Source organism: Macaca fascicularis, chromosome 3 (assembly GCF_037993035.2).
Source record: "Macaca fascicularis isolate 582-1 chromosome 3, T2T-MFA8v1.1".
In the NCBI taxonomy this organism is placed as follows: domain Eukaryota; kingdom Metazoa; phylum Chordata; class Mammalia; order Primates; family Cercopithecidae; genus Macaca; species Macaca fascicularis.
This window is the reverse complement of record NC_088377.1, coordinates 12,287,439-12,306,442: the sequence shown is the minus strand read 5'-3', so window position 1 is coordinate 12,306,442 and position 19,004 is coordinate 12,287,439.

The following is a 19,004-nucleotide window of genomic DNA, read 5'->3' as shown; positions in this document are numbered from 1 at the left end:
GAATTTCCTCCAGCATGAAGTCCCCTTTTTTTTGCTTATGAATCCCACTTTGCTCCCAAATCTAGGACTCAGGGTTCTGTTTACCTTACATCACCTCCAAAGGAAGTCGGCCGGCACCAAGGGCCAGTCCCTGGAAACGTGGGAAGCATTGGATTCCACTTATCTGAGCACAGAACCAGTATGCCAGCCTGCCTGATACAGTTAGGTGCGTCATGAATTCCAAGACTGACCCACCAAATCAGGGAGCTTGGGTCCCATGATCTAGGGCTTTTGCCAGCAAGTCAAGGCCTTAAATTGCTGGAGGCTGATCACCTGCCAAAAACCCTTTCACAGGTGAACGCGTCCTGAAAGGGGGGCTTATATACCTTGGATATATGATCTTCCCTCCTGACAAGCCACAACAGCACTTAAAAAGGCTTGTAAGGGATGATGCCAGTGGAAGAAAACAGGAACTTTGACCTCCCGGAGCCTATGGATACCAAGGAGGGATCAGGTGACTGATTTTTTCAAAAGCTTCCTGGTGGAATAAATGCATTTCACAGGTAAGCCCTGGAACAAAACAAGGCTCACTGAAACCAGTCCGTTGTTGGCTTCAGTAAAGTCTAAAGGGAAGGTTGGGCCTTTTTCAAGAAACGGGGTCTACATCAGCTGTGTAAATTTTACAAGAAGCATGTGAAACATGCACGAAGTACAGTGTAGGAGGTATATGAATCAGCCAGAATGGAGTTTTAATAAAGATGCTCCAGATTCATTAAGAAGAGAGGTCATTAGACAAACCCAGAGTTGGCTGGGTTCCCGTCATCCCAGCACTTTGGAAGGCCAGTGTGGGTGAATCATGAGGTCAGGAGATCGAGACCATCCTGGCCAACATGGTGAAACTCTGTCTCTACTAAAAACACAAAAATTAGGTGGGCGTGGTGGTGCACACCTGTAATCCCAGCTACCCGGGACGCTGAGGAAGGAGAATTATTTGAACCTGGGAGGCAGAGGTTGCAGTGAGCCAAGATGACACCACTGTATTTCATCCTGATGACAGAGAGAGACTATGTGTCAAAAAAAAAAAAAAAAAAAAAAGAAAAGAAAAGAAAAGAAAAATCTAGTGCTTACAAATAAAGTCCAGAAGGGATTGACGTTTGGAAATCTGAATTGCTAATCTCTTAAAGAAACCATTTTTTTCTTTCTTTATTATTATTATTATTATTAGACAGAATCTGTCACTCTGTCGCCCAGGCTGGAGTTCAGTGGCGTGATCTCGACTCACTGCAAGCTCCACCTCCTGGGTTCAAGTGATTCTCCTGCCTCAGTCTCCCGAGTAGCTGGGATTACAGGCGAGTGAGTACCACGCCTCGCTAATTTTTGTATTTTTAGCAGAGACAGGGTTTCACCACGTTGGCCAGGCTGGTCTTGAACTCCTGACCTCAAGTGATCCACCTGTCTCGGCTTCCCAAAGTGCTGCAATTACAGGTGTGAGCCACTTCGCCCGGCGAGAAATAATATTATTTTTGAACTGGTAATCAATGCACAGGAATCAAAAGTCAAAAACACTCTACAAAGGTATTCACAGACTTGAATCATTCCCACCCTTACCCTTTCTGCTACATAACCATTTAGATCAATTTCTTGTTTACTCTTTCAGTGTTTCTTTAAGTAAATATAAGCAGTTCTTTTTTGTTATTTTCCCACCATTGAGCCGCCAGCCAGCCCTGGCCAGTGGTCCCTGTAGCCTTTCTGGGAACGTGGGAAAGGAAAGAAGAGAAAGGCTTGAGGAACACTGGCTGGTCGCGGGGTACCAGTAGTACTCCCCCACACGCTGTGACAACCAAAAACATCTCCAGTCATTGGCACATTGCCCCTGGTGGAGAATTGCTGGTGGAAAAAAGTCACAGGCCCGCAGTAGATCAGGCCCTTTTCAGAAAACACGCCCTACCCCATTACTCTTTGATGTTGAGCCCAGCACAATTTTTAGGTCCTGGACTCCCAAGGTTGGAGCCTCGACTTTTCAGGGAGCAGTTGCATTAGATTTCAGGAAGTGGTTGCATTAGATTCATAGAGAGTGGGGACCAAGGCATCATCCAGGCCACGTTCATCTCCCAGGAGTGCTACTGCATCCTTCTAACTCATCTCCTACGTGTTCCACGTGCACAGCGGTCCATACCACCCCACAGTGGACAGCCCCTTGGGGTGCCTTATTGCTCTTCAGATAAAGCCCAGACTTTCTGATGGAGCTCGTGGGGCCTTCAAAGTGCAGTCGTTCGCTGGGTGGGTAGCTCATGCCTATAATCCCAATACCTTGGGAGGCTGAGGTGGGAGGATCATTTGAAGCCAGGAGTTCAAGACCAGCTTGGGCAACATAGTGAGACCCCATTTCTACAAAAAATAAATAAATAAAATAAAATTAAAAAATTAGCCAAGAGTGGTGGCTTGTGCCTCTAGTCCCAGCTACTCAGGAGGCTAAGGCAGGAAGATTGCTTGAACCCAGGAGTGCAAGACTTTAGTGAGCCATGATTGTACCACTGCACTGCCAACCTGGGCAACAGAGTGAGACCCTGTCTCTAAAAATGAAAGAAATTAAAAAGGTAAGAACCAAGTGCAGTCATTGCCTGCCCCTCCAGGCCTCTCAGTTGCCTGCTGCCCCTGTTCACACTTGGCTCCATCCTCACTGAGACGACTTTTTTCTCTGGCATGCTCCTTGCTCTGGGTTTTTCCCATGCCCTTTCCTTGCCTGAAATACCATCTCCCACCTTTTTCCTGGCCAGCAAAAACTCTATTCATCCTTCAGGTGTACCTCAGAGCTGACCAACCCTCCCCACACCTACCTGGCCTGGCCCCGGGTCACAGTTGGGCACTCCTTCTAAATACTCCTAGATATGCAGAACATTTACTTCCTCATGTTGTCATTGTTTGTCTAATTGTCTGAAGCCCCCCAGGAAAGTGGCTGCACAAGGACACAGGCCAGATGGCCTTGTGACCCCTGTGTCCCTGGCCCCAGGTCCCAGTGCGTGACTGCTAAATGCATGCACACATGGCATAATGCTTGCAACCAGGCACATGTTTCCCCAGCCTTAGGAAGGTCAGGTTCACAGACACTGGAGCCAGGCTGTCTGGGTACACCGTGCACTGTGGGGCTCTGCCGCTTCCTGACTGCGTACCCTTGGGCAAATTGCTTACCCTCTCTATCCCACATCTTTACATTGTTAGCATTTATCTCAATGCTATTAATCATATATTAATCGTATGAGTTAATGTATGTTACGTGCTTATAGCAGTGCCTGGCATATCGTCAGCACCATAAAAGAGTTGGCTGTTCTAGTTTCAAAACACTTTATAGAACTTACACTCGGCAACAGGATAAGAGTTTTGACTTCAGGAGGGATGGCAGGTGATCGTGATGATGAAGGGAGGGAGACAGGGCAGATTGGGAGTTTCTCGTGTGTAAGAGGAAACCAAGAGCCTGCATTTCTCAAGCATAACATTACGCCCTCAGAGAAGTGGGTGAGAAGATTCCAGAGACTCGCTCATTTTAAAAACGTTTATGTAGATTGATTTTGGGTCCAAGAAAAGAGAATGAAACTCTCTTTTTTCCATCCTTCCCTTTCGGCCCTCTCTTCCCAGGACTCACATGAATGAACGTCTCTAGTCACCATTTATCAATCTCACTTCTATGAAAAAAACACATTTCAAGTACCTACCCTCCAGCTTGTCAACAAATTCATTAAAAATGAAGGGAACGGGGCCGGGCGCGGTGCCTCACGCCTGTAATCCCAGCACTTTGGGAGGCCAAGGCAGGCCGATCACAAGGTCAGGAGATCAAGACCATCCTGGCTAACATGGTGAAATGCCATCTCTACTGAAAATACAAAAAATTAGCCGGGCGTGGTGGCGGGTGCCTATAGTCCCAGCTACTCAGGAGGCTGAGGCAGGAGAATGGCGTGAACCCGGGAGGCGGAGCTTGCAGTGAGCTGAGATCGCGCCCCTGCACTCCAGCCTGGGGGACACAGCGAGACTCCGTCTCAAAAAAAAAAAAAAAAAAAAAAAAAAAAAAAAAAAAGGAAAAGAAATAAAAGAAGGGAACATCAGCTATATAAAGCCATGGTGTTTTTGCCTTACTCTTAAGCATTTGGATGAAATGAAAAAGTTAAATCTGCCCGGGAGGCATTTCTAACTCTCCATATTCAGCCACGGAATAGTTAGACTAATACCTGAATTCTCCATTTACCTTTTCAGCTTGCATTCACACATCTGGAGTCACAGAGAAATTACTGGTGTGGTGTCAAGTCTAAGTTTTAATGCCTTGAGGGGAAGCAACTTCACAATTCTGAACAAGATTATCATGAGTGGAGGAGACATTCTCCTGGTTCTTGGGCCGGAGTTCATGAGCTCACATTTGGGCAAATCTCTTCACCGATCATTTGAGCTCACACAGCTCCAAATACAATGGAAACCGCTGGGCTATCTGGCAGCTGTTGAGTTCCTTTGGTTGTTTAAACAATGCAATCATGCCGGTGGAGGTGGGGCAGGCAGAGGGCAAGCACTGGCTCCGTGCAAACCTGTGCTCTGTGCCCCGAACAAGGCAAGGGCAATGTTGGCCTGATGTAAGTGTTCTGCTGGTCACCTGCTGTCTCAGACACCTGGGTTGATCTCCTAGCTCTGCTGCTTTCCAGAATTATTTGATGCTGCAGAACCTCCATCTGCTTATCTGTAAAATGGGCATAGTGATTTTAATTACCTCACAGAGGCCTAAAAGGCAGGTGTCATATAATCCACAGGAAGAGCTCAGCTTATTAAATAATCATGACCCACTAGCTATGACTGCTACTGTCTCTGGGGGTTCAAGAGCAGACAGCAGAATCATACCACGGGAGATAACTGACTGGTATGAGCCCCCTGTTGGGCTTTTGGACTTTGGAACAGGGTGAGGAATGAAGCAGAGAGAGGGTTGATAACTTGCTTTGCACAACAAATGAAGAGGGATTTGGGGGTTGCGAGTGGGCAAGCTGAGAGAGGATTCGGGATGACGTGGGCAGGGACCAGCCCCCGACCCGCTGCCCATCACTGGCCCTAAACCTTGAGTGAGCATCTCCCATAGCAAGGAGCTGTGGATCCTAGTTTTCCGGGATAGCCTCATGGTCTGCACCTGTGGCCCCAGAGTAATCACTTTAATGCTCAAAAGTGTATGGGTTTGGCTATAAATTATGTACTAACTATGCCCAACTGTCTTCTGGGAGGTGGTATGTTAGAAAAACCACAGAAAAGAGGCTGCATTCACCTGGGCAAGGAGGAGCGAAGAGAGTACAGTGGAGGTGGGGTTGAGATGGGGCAGACGCAGGTGGTTAGAGCAGAGGGAACCAGGTGAGACCAAGAGAGAGCTAGAAGATGAGGAATATTCAGGTAACTAGCATATGGATTACATTTAGAGCATTTTAAGGTACAATTTACATATATTGAAACACAAACATTTTATAAGCCCCCAAAGTCCCCTGTCCCTCTTTGTTGGCAATCCTTGTTCCCTGCTTTCTACCCTCAGCCAACCAATGATGGTTTCGACTTGGAAATAGTGTCTTATAAGTGGAATCATATGGTATGCAGCCTTTTGAGTTTGGCTTTTTCTACTTTTCATAAATGCGCTTGTAGTTCATCTGTCTTGTTACGAGTATCTGTAGCTTATTCCTTTCTAATGCTGAAACATCTATTTACCTTTCCCCTGTTCTAAGGCTTTTAGGTTGTTTTCATTAATTGTCTTATTTTTGACAAATCAGTTCACTTGTGTAATCTGCAGTCTTCTGAAGAGAAATGTAGGTTTCACATAATGTACCACTGAGAAACAAATTCTAGTTTAAGCATTCTTAACTTCTTCTGATTTACGGACCGTTTGCTAGTCTGGGGAACCCTTTCTTTGAATAATGTTTTCAATGCAAAAACCAAAATGTATAGGATGTCAAGGGAAGCCAATTATATTGATATATAATTATCAAATGTTAAGAAATGTGTGATACAGACATATAAGGTGTTTATTATTATAATAAATAAAATCAAGAGATGGGTCTAATAACTATAGAAATTTCCAATAGTGATGAGTGTAAATAATATTTTGAGATAACTCACATCTGTAATAAGTTATAAAAAATCTGTGATTCTTCTTGGGGACAAAGTCACAAGTACAATTATTATTATTACCACTTGTTTCCTATATTCATAAAGAAAGAAAATGCTAAATTTCAGTTAGAGGTTGGTAAACATAAAAATATGATTTTTCCGTATGAACTTCTTGAATTCTGTTTATGTATCTTTTGAGGACTTTGATCATGCCACCTTAGAATTAGATGATCCAGCTCATTTTGTTGCTACAACTTTAGAGGGAAGCAGGGGGACTCCTTTTTGCTGACTCCCATTCTACTGACACAGAATTCTTTTCTCTGCAGACTCCCATCTGTGGATTAGTGCATACCCACCTATTTCAAGCAGCTACATAGTCTCCCTTGTTTCTGTGACTCCAGAAACTTCTCAGTTTACAACAGTCTAACAATTACGCCTTCAAATCTGATGAAAGAGAACTTGAACAAAGCCCCCAAAGTCCTCTGATAGGTGAAACGTCCAACCTTATCTCTACTGAGGAGACCTGCCACCTGAATTTATAGCAGTGTATACTCACTTAAAGCAAAAGTGAAAAAAATAAAAAGAGTTTAGCTAGGCATAGAAAAAAATGCAATGGGTATTTTGTGAGTTCTGAGTTTCTCTTGAAATGTGAGCCAATTTGATTCTGGGAAAATTCAACTTCCTTGTTTGAAGACAGCTTATAAAACGACTTCTGAGTTTTATGTATGCTAAATGCTTCTGCACTCACCCAACAGGATTTTTTCAGGTGTAATGAATATACACGCACCAGAGAGTTACAGACTAGCAATGCCTTAAAACCACTTATAAGGATAAATAAATACATCCAAAAAAATCAAACCTTCACAAAACATGGTTATTTTGAAGTATATCTCATCTCCCATTTTCTCACTCCACAAAAAAATCTAGGACCTTCCTCACTTCCTATCATGTGCCCAACTTGCTTTTAGACCTACCAAGTTCCATATGGCCAGAATGTACCTAAATTACATTCACTCACCAGAGCTCTCACATGGGGTAACTTCAAATAATTGTCAAAGATTCTCTACAAGAAAAATAGATTTCCCACTTGGTCTTAGATGCCTTAAAATTTTTAATGAGTGCAAAGCTTTTATTTCTCAAATAGAGATAGGATTTAAAGTACAAATACTTTTCGGGGTGGTTGCTCACTGACTCAGGTTCACTTGAAGGTATAGATGTTTGGTCCATAGAACGGTATTCCCAAACCTGAAAGAACAGGAGGCATTACTACAGAACCTACAGAATCTTCAGAACAGACAACAGGGTCCTGCATCTGAGCAACAGGATAAATCATTTCTGAAAATAAGGCCTAGGAACCTTTCATTCAGACACACTTTCCTATCAATTCTGATGCGCAGCTGTTTGGGCACCATTGCCTTGGAGCACTAAAAATCTAATGAAAAATATCTTACCTTTGTGTGTTCACAGTGTAAGAATTTTGTTCACACAGATTCTTATTTGGTCCCAAATAAACTTGTCAGGTGGGTAGGGAAGAGATCACTTTCCAACACTACAGGTTGGGAAAACAAGTATTAGAGGTGTTAAGAGACTCATCCAAAGACACCCAGAGACTGAAAACAAAGAAAAGAGGGAGAAGAAAGTGCTGGTCTGCCCTCAACTTATCTTTTCTTTGTGTGTGTGTGAGACAGATCTTGCTCTGTCTTCCAGGCTGGAGTGCAGTGGTACAATCTTGGCTCACTGCAACCTCCACTTCCCAGGTTCAGGTGATCCTCCCACCTCAGCCTCCTGAGTAGCTGAGACTACAAGTGTCTGTCACCAAGTCCAGCTAATTTTTGTACGTTTTTTAGAGATGAGGTTTTGCCATGTTAACCAGGCTGGTCTCGACCTCCTGGGCTCCAGCAATCCTTGGCCTTGGCCTCCCAAAGTGCTGGGATTACAGGCATGAGTCACCACTGGCTCCTTGGTTTATCTCAAAATTCTGTATAAAGGCAATCCCATATGTTAATAAGAGATTGTTAATAAATGCCACAAGTGTCGTCTGTGAAACTCAAGGTCTTAAATAAAAAGTGGAGTTGTTTAAAAAGCTGTTTTTTATTTACAAATGTAGTTAAGAACCTTCCAAAGAGGTGTTATGCTGGATGGTAAGCAAGTATTTCTTTCTGTTTTTTCCTTTGGTGAAAGGAGCTGCCATCTACAACTCAGCAGAGGAAGGGCTGGTTGGCCCTCTTCTGAGGCTATTTTGGGCTCACTGAGAGATAGGCACAAAAATGGGATTGCCCTAGGGCACTGGGTCAGGATAGAATAGGAATGCTTTTGTTCTGAGGGTTAAAGAGAAGCTAGCCCACATCTAGGACTGGCAATGGGGCGCGGTGCTGCTGGACTGTGCCCAAATGTCAGATTCTTGGGGCCAACTTGGGCCCCAGGAAAGGCTGTGTGTATAAACCCATGGAAGGATTCCATGAGAACTATGGTGTGGGGGACACCTGGAGGGAATCTGGAGTCAAAGAAAGAGTCATCTCCCCTCTAAGTTTTAGCCTCTGTGGCTCTGTGGGACTGAGAGCAGGTCTCTCTTTCGAGGGGAGAAGTGTCCCCAGTTTTGAGCATCAGCATTGGGTGGAGGTGGGAAAACAGAGCAGGTTCTCCCTGAGGAAACTCCTGGGATTCAGGCAAATCAAAAGAGGGGAGACCCAAGAGGAAGATACACAAATGAGTCCTTGGAAAGAAAAATGAGGTGGTCGCATTTAATTCTTTACTTTATAGATAGTTCACAAGCTAAGTTTCTAGCTCACCTCCACCTAGGTGTGAATTACAGAAAAACTTGCCAGTAAATACATATGTGATGGCTGGCTAAGAAATTGCATTGGCTGTGCAAACAATCCTAAAACATCTGGTCAGTTTAGACAGATAATCAAGTCAACTCATTCAAAATATTATTCATTCACATAGCAGATGATTATTGAGAGCTTCCTATTTGCCCAGCACTGACTCAGGTGCTGAGGAGACAGCAGTGAACAAAAGCCAGGTTCCCTGCCATCCTGGAGCTTCCTGTCTTGTGAGTGAGACAGTCAACAAATAGAACCCGGAGCAGGATGAGAGGATGGAGAGCGAGGGGAGTGCTTCACATAGTACATCAGGGAGGGCAGCCTTGAGGAGGTGACCTCAGCAGGGGAGCTAGGTGAAGTCATAACGTGAGTTCTGCAGAGACAGGGGTAGAGCACTCCAGGCAGGGGCTGGTTCAGATCGAGTGCAGCACATGATGGGGAAAAATGACCCAGGAGACAGAGGTCAAAGAGGGGAGGGGTGATGATGCCCAGTAACAGAGACTTTCAGAGCCCCTGGAGATTTTCAGATTTGGTTCTAAGTGTAAATTGAAGCCATTGGAGGATTTCAGCAGAGCAGGGACATTATCCGTTATCCATCCTATTATTAGGACAGCTCAGGTTGCTGGGTTGAGAACAGACCCTAGAGACAAGCATGGAGCAGGGAGAAGAGCTAAGATGCTATTGCAGTGGTCCAGGCCACAGATGAAGGTGGACCAGGCCAGAGCTGAAACTTGGACCCCACCATTGACAAAGGTGAATCCAACTCATTCCTTTAGCTGGTGTGTAGACAATAAAGTCCAATGAGGGGTTAGGTGCAGTGACTTATGCCTGTAATCCCAGCACTTTGGGAGTCCGAGGTGGGCAGATGACTTGAAGTCAGCAGTTTGAGACCAGCCTGGCCAACATAAGGAAACCCCATGTCTACTAAAAATACAAAAAATTAGCCAGGTGTGGTGGTGGGTGCCTGTAATCCCAGCAACTCAGGAGGCTGAGGCAGGAGAATTGTTTGATCCTGGGAGGCAGAGGTTGCAGTGAGCCGAATCATGCCACTGCACTTTGAAGCCTATTCAAAAGAACAAAACTTAGCCCCGTTGTTTGGGAGGCTGGCAGGGGCAGGGGCGAGCCTGCTGGATGGTACCGTGGCACAGAGAGGCAGGTGGCTTCCCAAAATACAGTTCTACATGGAAGTGGAGCACAAAGTCTTACTTCGTGACTACGAGGAGTTATTACTATGATTGTTATTTTACTCAAGGCCTGAAAGTGATCAAGCTGCCCTTGTGGGAAACATGTTAGAACATGTTGTATTAAAGAGCCAGTTTTTCACAATTCGTTTGTAATTTAATCCAGTTCAACTTCTGTCATTTCATTCTGTGGCAACCCCTGTCCCTACTCCAGGACAACTACCTCCCAGGGTTGTGAAGAGTGTTAAATCACTTAAAATAAGATCTGGTGTGTAAAGAGCCCTCTTTATAGAGGTAAAATGCAAGACATTTTATTTACAAGAGGGAGCTAGACAGAACGATCTTCCAAGTCTTTGAAGATTTAATACTCTAAGAGAATGCGAATATTTACTGAGGACTTGCAATACGGATGGCATGAGCTTGTCTGGCAGACCACATCTGGTTGGCAGGTGAAGGATGAAAGTTCAAGTGCTACCTCTGGGGACAAGGGATCTGGGAACAATCCCAGCACTGGGATGCACAGCTGCTCCTTCTGGTTCACTTTCTCCTGTCTTTGCATCTATTCATTGCCTTTTCTTCTGTTGGACTCCATTAACAAGGATTCAGCTTCCTGCCATTCCCCTAGAAACCAACTTTAAAAGTAAAAAACACTTTAATCTTGTTTTTGGCAATCACACCTGAAACAGAGAAATGAAAAATAACTAAAATCCTAATTTAAACTGCAGAAAAGGGAATATGAAGAGAAGAAACATACTATGTAAATTTCTTTCTTTCTTTCTTTCTTTCTTTCTTTCTTTCTTTCTTTCTTTCTTTCTTTCTTTCTTTCTTTCTTTCTTTCCTTCCTCCTTCCTTCCTTCCTTCCTTCCTTCCTTCCTTCCTTCCTTCCTTCCTTCCTTCCTTCCAGATGGAGTTTTCACTCTGTCGCCCAGGCTGGAGTGCAATGGCATGATCTCGGCTCACTGCAAACTCCCCCTCCCGGGTTCAAGTGATTCTCCTGCTTCAGCCTCCGAAGTAGCTGGGGTTACAGGCATGCACCACTATGCCTGACTAATTTTTGTATTTTTAGTAGAGACAGGGGTTTCACCATGTTGGCCAGGCTGGTCTCGAACCCCTGACCTCAAGTGATCCACCCACCTTGTCCTCTCAAAGTGCTGGGATTACAGGTGTAAGCCACCACACCCAATGTAAATTTCTAATTGACATACAATGTCTGTTTTTTGCAAGATGAATAATTATATAATAAATAGTTATACGTAGTTTATTTAAATTAAGTTATTCTACTTGAAGTATTCACATTTTGGGGTTTTGTCCCAATAATATGATGGCAATTCATTAATATAATAAAATAAAAGCAAATATCTATGTTGTTTTTCCCCAACATGCACAATCATCAATTTACTTTTGAAATTTTCCTTCATTGTTATCAACTACATGTCAGGCATATCAGGCTTTTTCTTTTCTTCCCTCCCTTTTCCCCTCCCTCTTTTTCTTTCTCACTTCCTTTTTTCTTTCTTTCAATCAATAAGTCATTTTTTTGTTCATTTGAAATGAAAAAATAAACCTTATTTATAACTAAAACTTAAGACTTCAAACACTATTTTTGCTTTCAATTTAAGCATTTTGTTTTTATGAAGACAACTGTTTCAGCCCCTCTATCTTGCTGTTTCTAATGTACTCTGGATTAAGAAACCAGATAGCAGGTTAGAATGAATTTAGAATAAAGTTATAGCCTCAGCTGCTAAGCTGAGGGGTCATAATGTTAGCAATAACAAATGCTGTGCTAAGTTTGATACATATGTTATATCCAATTTAAAACTCACAGAAGAGGAGCTTCAAGATGGCTCATGAGAGGCATCTGGTACTCACTCCCTCCACAAACTAGGACCAAAATAGCAAGCAGTTAGTCATATTTTAAATAGATCACCTAAGAGAGAATGCTGGAATTCAACAGAGAAGTGACAGGAAACATCTAAGGTAAGGAGGAAGAGAAAAGTAAGACAGATAGCTCAGTTTTGATTGGCCAGGATCCTGGAGAGGCTCCCCAATGCAGGGAAAGGATAAGTGAGTGACCCCCAGCAGCCTACATTTCCACTGCAGATCCCTGCAGTTCTACCCATGGGAAAGCCCCTCAGTCCATGCCGGCTCTGAGATTAGCATGAGCAGCTAACTAAAGACCATGCACTGGCACAGCATTGCTCCAGAGAGGAAGCTCGCACTGGGTACTACGCACCCCCTGAGTCCTAAACAGCTACAGCAAAGTGCTATTTTGAGAGTCTAGCCTCCACCAGAGTGCATCCTGCCCTGGGTCCCAACAGCTCCTGCATCTCCACATCCCTGGAGCCCCAATAACATCCCCTCCTCGTAGCCAAGTGCCACTGCCGGCTGCTGCCACTAGAGCCAAAGAACGGGCCATTGGTAGTGATCCTGCCACCCCCAGAAGCAGGGCTCCTATGCATTTACAAGTGCCCGCAAAAAGGCTACGCAGCTTCACCCAGGGCTGAAAAGCATGCTCCCCAGCCACTTGTTTAAAGATGCTGCCACTGAAAGCAGCAGGGCTGCAGTGCAGCTGCTGCCACCTGAACCTGAGTATTTCTCCAAGGGCCTGGAAATCACTTTATCTCTGCCTAACACAGCCAGTGCTTATATGCAGCCCAGCTCTGTCCTCCCTCCCCAGTGTCTGAGCATGCTGCCTGGGGACCTGGAGACTGGAGAGCACCCTGCCCCTGGAGAGTGCCCTGCCCCCATCATTGGCACCTAAGCATTCCTCCTGGGGTTCTGAGGATGGGCTGACCCAACCTGCTGCCACCACTACAGGTGGCACTCACTCGCACATGCCACCTGCAAGCCTGGGGACTGGCTTACCCAGTCTGTCCCAGCCACTACCAACACCAGTACAGACCATGTGAGAGCCAGATTGTCCCACCACTGCTACTGCCACTGCCCACACCATGCCCACTGCTCAGGAACCTGAGGATCTGTCCACCTACCTGGCCTACCACTGCCACTTCTGTCACCCAAGCAAGCCTCCTAGAGGCTCAAGAATTGGTTCACCTGGACTTGCTAACACCAGTGCTAGTATACCCTGCCCTGAGGCCCAAGCACAAGCATGCTCAGTCCACTGCTGTCATCAATGCACTGGTGCCAAAGGACTGGCTCATTTGAAGTTCCTGTCCCCAGCAAAACACTTCACCATAGCCTTTACTAACACCACAGTCTAAGCCACTGAGAAAATCAGATGGCATGGATTCTGTTTACAACTGAAGAAATCATATGGAGCGTATACCACTGCATACACCAAGAATCAAGGCCAAAGTGCTGTGTGCTACTCAACCAATACCACAGACATATCTTTAGTAAAAAGGTCCTCTCCTATCATAGCAAGTTCGAAAAATTGAAAGAAGCAACTGTTACACCAGATGTGCAGCTATCAATGTAAGGACACAAGAAACATGGAAAAAACAAGAAAATATGGTAACTCCAGAGGAAGACATTAATACTCCAGCAACAGATTGCAATGAAAAAGAAATATATGAAATCCCAGAGGAAGAGTTCAAAATAGTGATATTAAAGAAGCTCTGTAAGATACAGGAGAACACAGAAAAACAATGCAAGGAAATGGAAAAAAAAAAAAACAACCAACTCAGAATATGAGCAAGAAATTTATCAAAGAGATAGATATCATGAAAAAGAACCAAACAGAAATTCTGGAACTGAAGAATTTACTGAACGAAATATAAAATACAATCAAAACTTCGAGAATACACTAGATGAAACAGAAATAATTTTAGAACTTGAAAACAATTGTTTTGAAATAACTCAGAATAAGAAAGAATAAACAAAGCCTATGTGACATATGGGACACCATGAAGTGATGAAATATTAAAATGTTTGGTGTCCCAGAAGGCAGTGAGACAATGAAAGGGATAGAAAATATATTTAATGAAATTATAGCTGAAAAATTCAAGAGAATTAGACATCCAGATACAGAAAGCTCAGAGATTACCAAATAGATACAATTCAAAAAGGTCTTCATGGCACATTATCATCAAACTGTTAAAAGGCAAAGACAAAGACGGAATTCTAAAACCATCAAGAAAAATGTATAAAGTTACTTATAAGGGAATTCCCCTTAGACTAACAGTGTATTTGTCAGTAGAAACTTTATGCGCCAGGAGAGAATGAGACGCTATATTCCAAGTGCTGATAGCAAACAAACAACCCAATCTGCCAAAGTTATCCTTCATAAATGAAGGAGAAATAAAGTCTTTCCCAGACAAGCAAAAGCTGAGGGAATTCATCACCACTAAACTGGCCCTACAAGAAATGCTTCAGGGAGCCCTATACCTGGAAATGAAAAGATAATATCTACCATCATGAAAACACATGAAAGTATAGAACCCGCTGATAGAGCAGATACACAAATGGGAAGAAAAAGGACTCGAATGTTACCACTACAGAACACCACCAAACCACAATGATGAAAAATGAGAGATAAAGAAAGGAACAAAGTATATACACGACAACCAGAAATCAATTAATAAAATGACAGGAATAAGCCCTCACATATCAATAATAATATTAGATGTAAGTGGATTACAGATACAGACTGGCTGAATAAATTAAAAAACAAGCACAAGCCAACTATATGTTGCCTACAAGAAACTCATCTCACCTGTAAAAACACAAATAGACTGAAAGTAATGTGATGGAAAAAGATATTCCATGCAAACAGAAACCAAAATCAAGCAGTAGTAGCTATACTTATATCAGATAAAACAGACTTCAAGTCAAAAATGTAAAAAGAGATGAAGAAAGTTGTTACATAATGATAAAGGGATAAATTCAGCAAAAGGATATAACAATTATAAACATACATGTACTAACACCAGAAAACCCACATATATAAAGCAAATATTATGAGATCTAAAGAGAGAGAGAGACTTCGGTACAGTAATAGTTGCAGACTGCAACACCCCACTCTCAGCATTATACAGATCATCTAGACAGAAAATTAGCTAAGAAACACTGGATTTAAACTGGCTAAGGACTCAAAAGCATAAACAACAAAACCAAAGGCAAATGGGCTATATTAAACTAAAAAGTTTCTGTACAGCAAGGGGAATAATCAACAGGGTGAAAAGACATTCTGTCAAATCAGAGAAAATATTTGCAAACTATCATTTGGTAAGGGATTAATATCCGGAATACACAGGGAACTCAAACAACCCAACAGTAAAAAACCAAATAATACAATTTAAAAAATGGGCAAAGGACATGAATAGACATTTCTCAAAAGAAGACATACAAATGGCCAACAGGTATATGAAGAAATGCTCAACATCAGTAATCATCAGGAAAATGCATATCAAAATGACAATGAGATACCATCTTACTTCAGTTAAAATGGCTATTAAAAAGACAAAAAAATCAGATGCTGATAAAGATGCGGTGAAAAGGGCACTGTTGGTGAGAATGTAAATTAGTACAGCCACTATGGAAAACAGAAAGGGATTTACCAAAAAACTAATAATAGAACTACTATATGACCCAACAATCTCACTAATTGGTTATTTATCCAAAGGAAAAGAAATCAGTATATCAAAGGGATACCTGCACCCCCATGTTTATGGTGGCACTATTTACAGTAGCCAAGATATGGAATCAATCTAAGTGTCCATCAACAGAGGAATGGATAAAGCAAGTGTGAGATATATATATATATATATATATACACACACACACACACACACATACACAATGGAATATTATGTGGCTATAAAAAGAATGAAATTATGTCATTCACAGCAACGTGGATGCAACTGAAGGTCATTATGAAGGTCATTATGTTAAGGTCAAAATGTTGTATGTTCTCACTTCCATGTGGGAGCTAAAATGGTTGGTCTCACGGAGGTAGAGAGTAGAATGATAGATACCAGAGGCTGCAGAGGGAATGTGGATGGATAGGACAATGAAGAGAAGTAGGCTAATTGGTACAAACATACAGTTAGATAGAAGGAATAAGCTCTAATATGTGATAGTAGAGTAGGGTGACTATAGTTAAGTTAACAACAATATATTGTCTATTTCAAAATAACAAAGAGAGAGGACCTGAACTGGTCCCAACACATAGAAATGATAAATACTTTAGGTAATGGATACCTTAAATACCCTGACTTGATCATTACACATTCTATGCATGTAACAAAACATCATATGTACTGCATAAATATGTACAAATATGTATCAATAAAACAACTCACAATGACAGTGTTCCTTTTATAATCCTCACTGTTCCAGATGAAAAACTGAATCAAGATCATACAGTCACTACAAGATAGGACAGGGATTTAAATCAGACCATTTAACCCAAGAACCACCCATTTCACCATGATTGTCATTTGTGTCGGTTCCATGCAATGTTCTTAACTGACTTGCAAGATGATGTGTACATGCTTCAGGATCTACTGACTAGCAGGCTTTGAAATCCCTGCCTCCTAGGATAACCTATTCTGCAGTGACACTCTTCTTTTGACTGAAATGTACCTTGCCAAGTAACTGAGGAAAGCCAGCCAGATTAAGAAGCGGGTTTGGGGCCACTTGTAGGTAAGTGAGTGCAACTGTTTGAGAAGAATTCCAGGCAAGCAGAAACTTTAGTGAGCTCTAAGTGTATCCTATGATCTAAATGTTACAGATACATTATAATCCCAAGGGCTCTTCTGAAAGGAGCAGATACCTGCTAGAGAAAGAACAGATTTCTGTGGAAATGAGGCCATTCCTTCTGGAAAAGCAACAAAAGCAACAAACCCTTACATTGTTTATAAAGCCCTTAAGGTTTCTTTGTAATCCCAGAGTTTACCTGCTTCATGATTCCTTATAATGTATGGCAGAAGAACTCTATAATTATTAAAAGTTATTTAATTGCCGGGCGCGGTGGCTCACGCCTGTAATCCCAGCACTTTGGGAGGCCGAGGCAGGCGGATCACAAGGTCAGGAGATCGAGACCACAGTGAAACCCCGTCTCTACTAAAACATACAAAAAAATTAGCCAGGTGCTGTGGCGGGCACCTGTAGTCCTAGCTAGTCCGGACGCTGATGCTGGAGAATGGCGTGAACCCGGGAGACAGAGCTTGCAGTGAGCCGAGATCGCGCCACTGCACTCCAGCCTGGGGGACAGAGCGAGACTCCGTCTCAAAAAAAAAAAAAAAAAAAAAAAAAAGGTTACTTAATTATCAACACTTTCATTTCTTGCCATCCATCTCTCAATTTGTCACCTCTGTTTAACCCTCCCTGGTATTTAAACAGCTAATCTGGTGTTGGAGGCCAGGTTAACAATGTGCAAGTCTCTAAGTGACTTCATAGCGACCTTCACAAGTCTATTTATTTGGTATTTCCTTTGTGTTCCTTATGAACTAACTGGGCCCTTGCTAATAATTAAAAGAATTTGCCAAAGTATTCTTTTAGCAAAGTCAGTAGATAAGAATTTCTGTGACTAGCATGTCTTGCGACATTAGCTTGCCCCCCAAAGTATAAAACTGAGAAAAGTATTTTCCAAAACTAATTTGGGTTGGTGCATATGTATTTGAATGCATGTGTGCATTCACTCATTCAGGAAATATTTATGCAGCTCTACTCTGTGCCTGGTCTATTCTAGGCAATGACAAACAAAAACCCCTGCTTTCACAGAATCACCATCCTAGTGGGGTGAGGTGGGGCAGACAGATAACAACTAGAATGTATTATGTGTCAGATGAAGATGACTGCTATGGGGGAAAATAAGGCAGAGAAGGATGCCAAAGAGTAGGGGTTGTGTTTTACAATGGAATGCTTGGGCCAGGCATGGTGGCTCATGCCTGTAATCCCAGTACTTTGGGAGGCCGAAGCAGGCAGATCACGAGGTCAAGAGATCGAGTCTTCGCCAATATGGTGAAACCCTATCTCTACTAAGAAAATACAAAAATTGGCTGGGTGTGGTGCCGCACACCTGTAGTCCCAGATACTTGGGAGGCTGAGGCAGGAGGATCACTTGAACCTGGGAGGTGGAGGTTTCTGTGAGCTGAGATCACGCCACTGCACTCCAGCCATTTTATAAAAATGAAATGGAGTGCTTGGGATTAACTAATCAGAGACTGCAGCAAGGGAAGGGAGTAAGCCATGAGAATATAGCGGGCACCCTGGGCAGAGGCCCAACGAGTTCTAGGAACAGCAATCAGGCTGGTGTTTTAGGGGCTGCAGAAGTCTAGTAGGCCAGAAAGAGACTGGGATTGCCTGATTTTATAGGACCTCATACTTCATGCATAACAACTTGACTTTTTCTTGATGTGAGACAGAAAACCTTTGAAAGATTTTGAGCATAAAAGTGGCATGGTCTGATTCATGGTGTCCAAAGAGGATCAGCTGGCTATGGAGTGGAGAGCAGACTGTCGAAGGCCAGGAACTAGTTAGGAGGTGGTGGCAATAATCTAGGGGACAGGAGGTGATGGTGACTTGGACTGGCACAGTAATAATGGAGATAGAGAGAAGAGGTTGGATTTTGTGTGTGTGTGTGTGTGTGTGTGTGTATACTTTCTAGTGATGGCATCTCACTATTCTGCTTCCAAGTTGGTCTAGAACTCCTGGGCTCAAGTGATTCTCCTGCTTCAGCCTCAGGAGTAGCTGGGACTACAGGTGCACCACCATGCCTGACTTTGGATACGTATTTTTAAAAAGTGAAGTCAGTTGGATTTGCTGGCAGGTTGGATGTAGGGTGTGGAAGAAAAGAGCTGAGGTTTTCAGTTTGGGCATGTCTGTGCACACATTGGCATATGTGTCTATATAAAGCTTAACATTATCCAAAACTATCTCGTTTCTTTGTTTACTTATTTTTTTGCTCTACACCATTTGAAAAGGGACCTTCCCAATCTTGTTTATT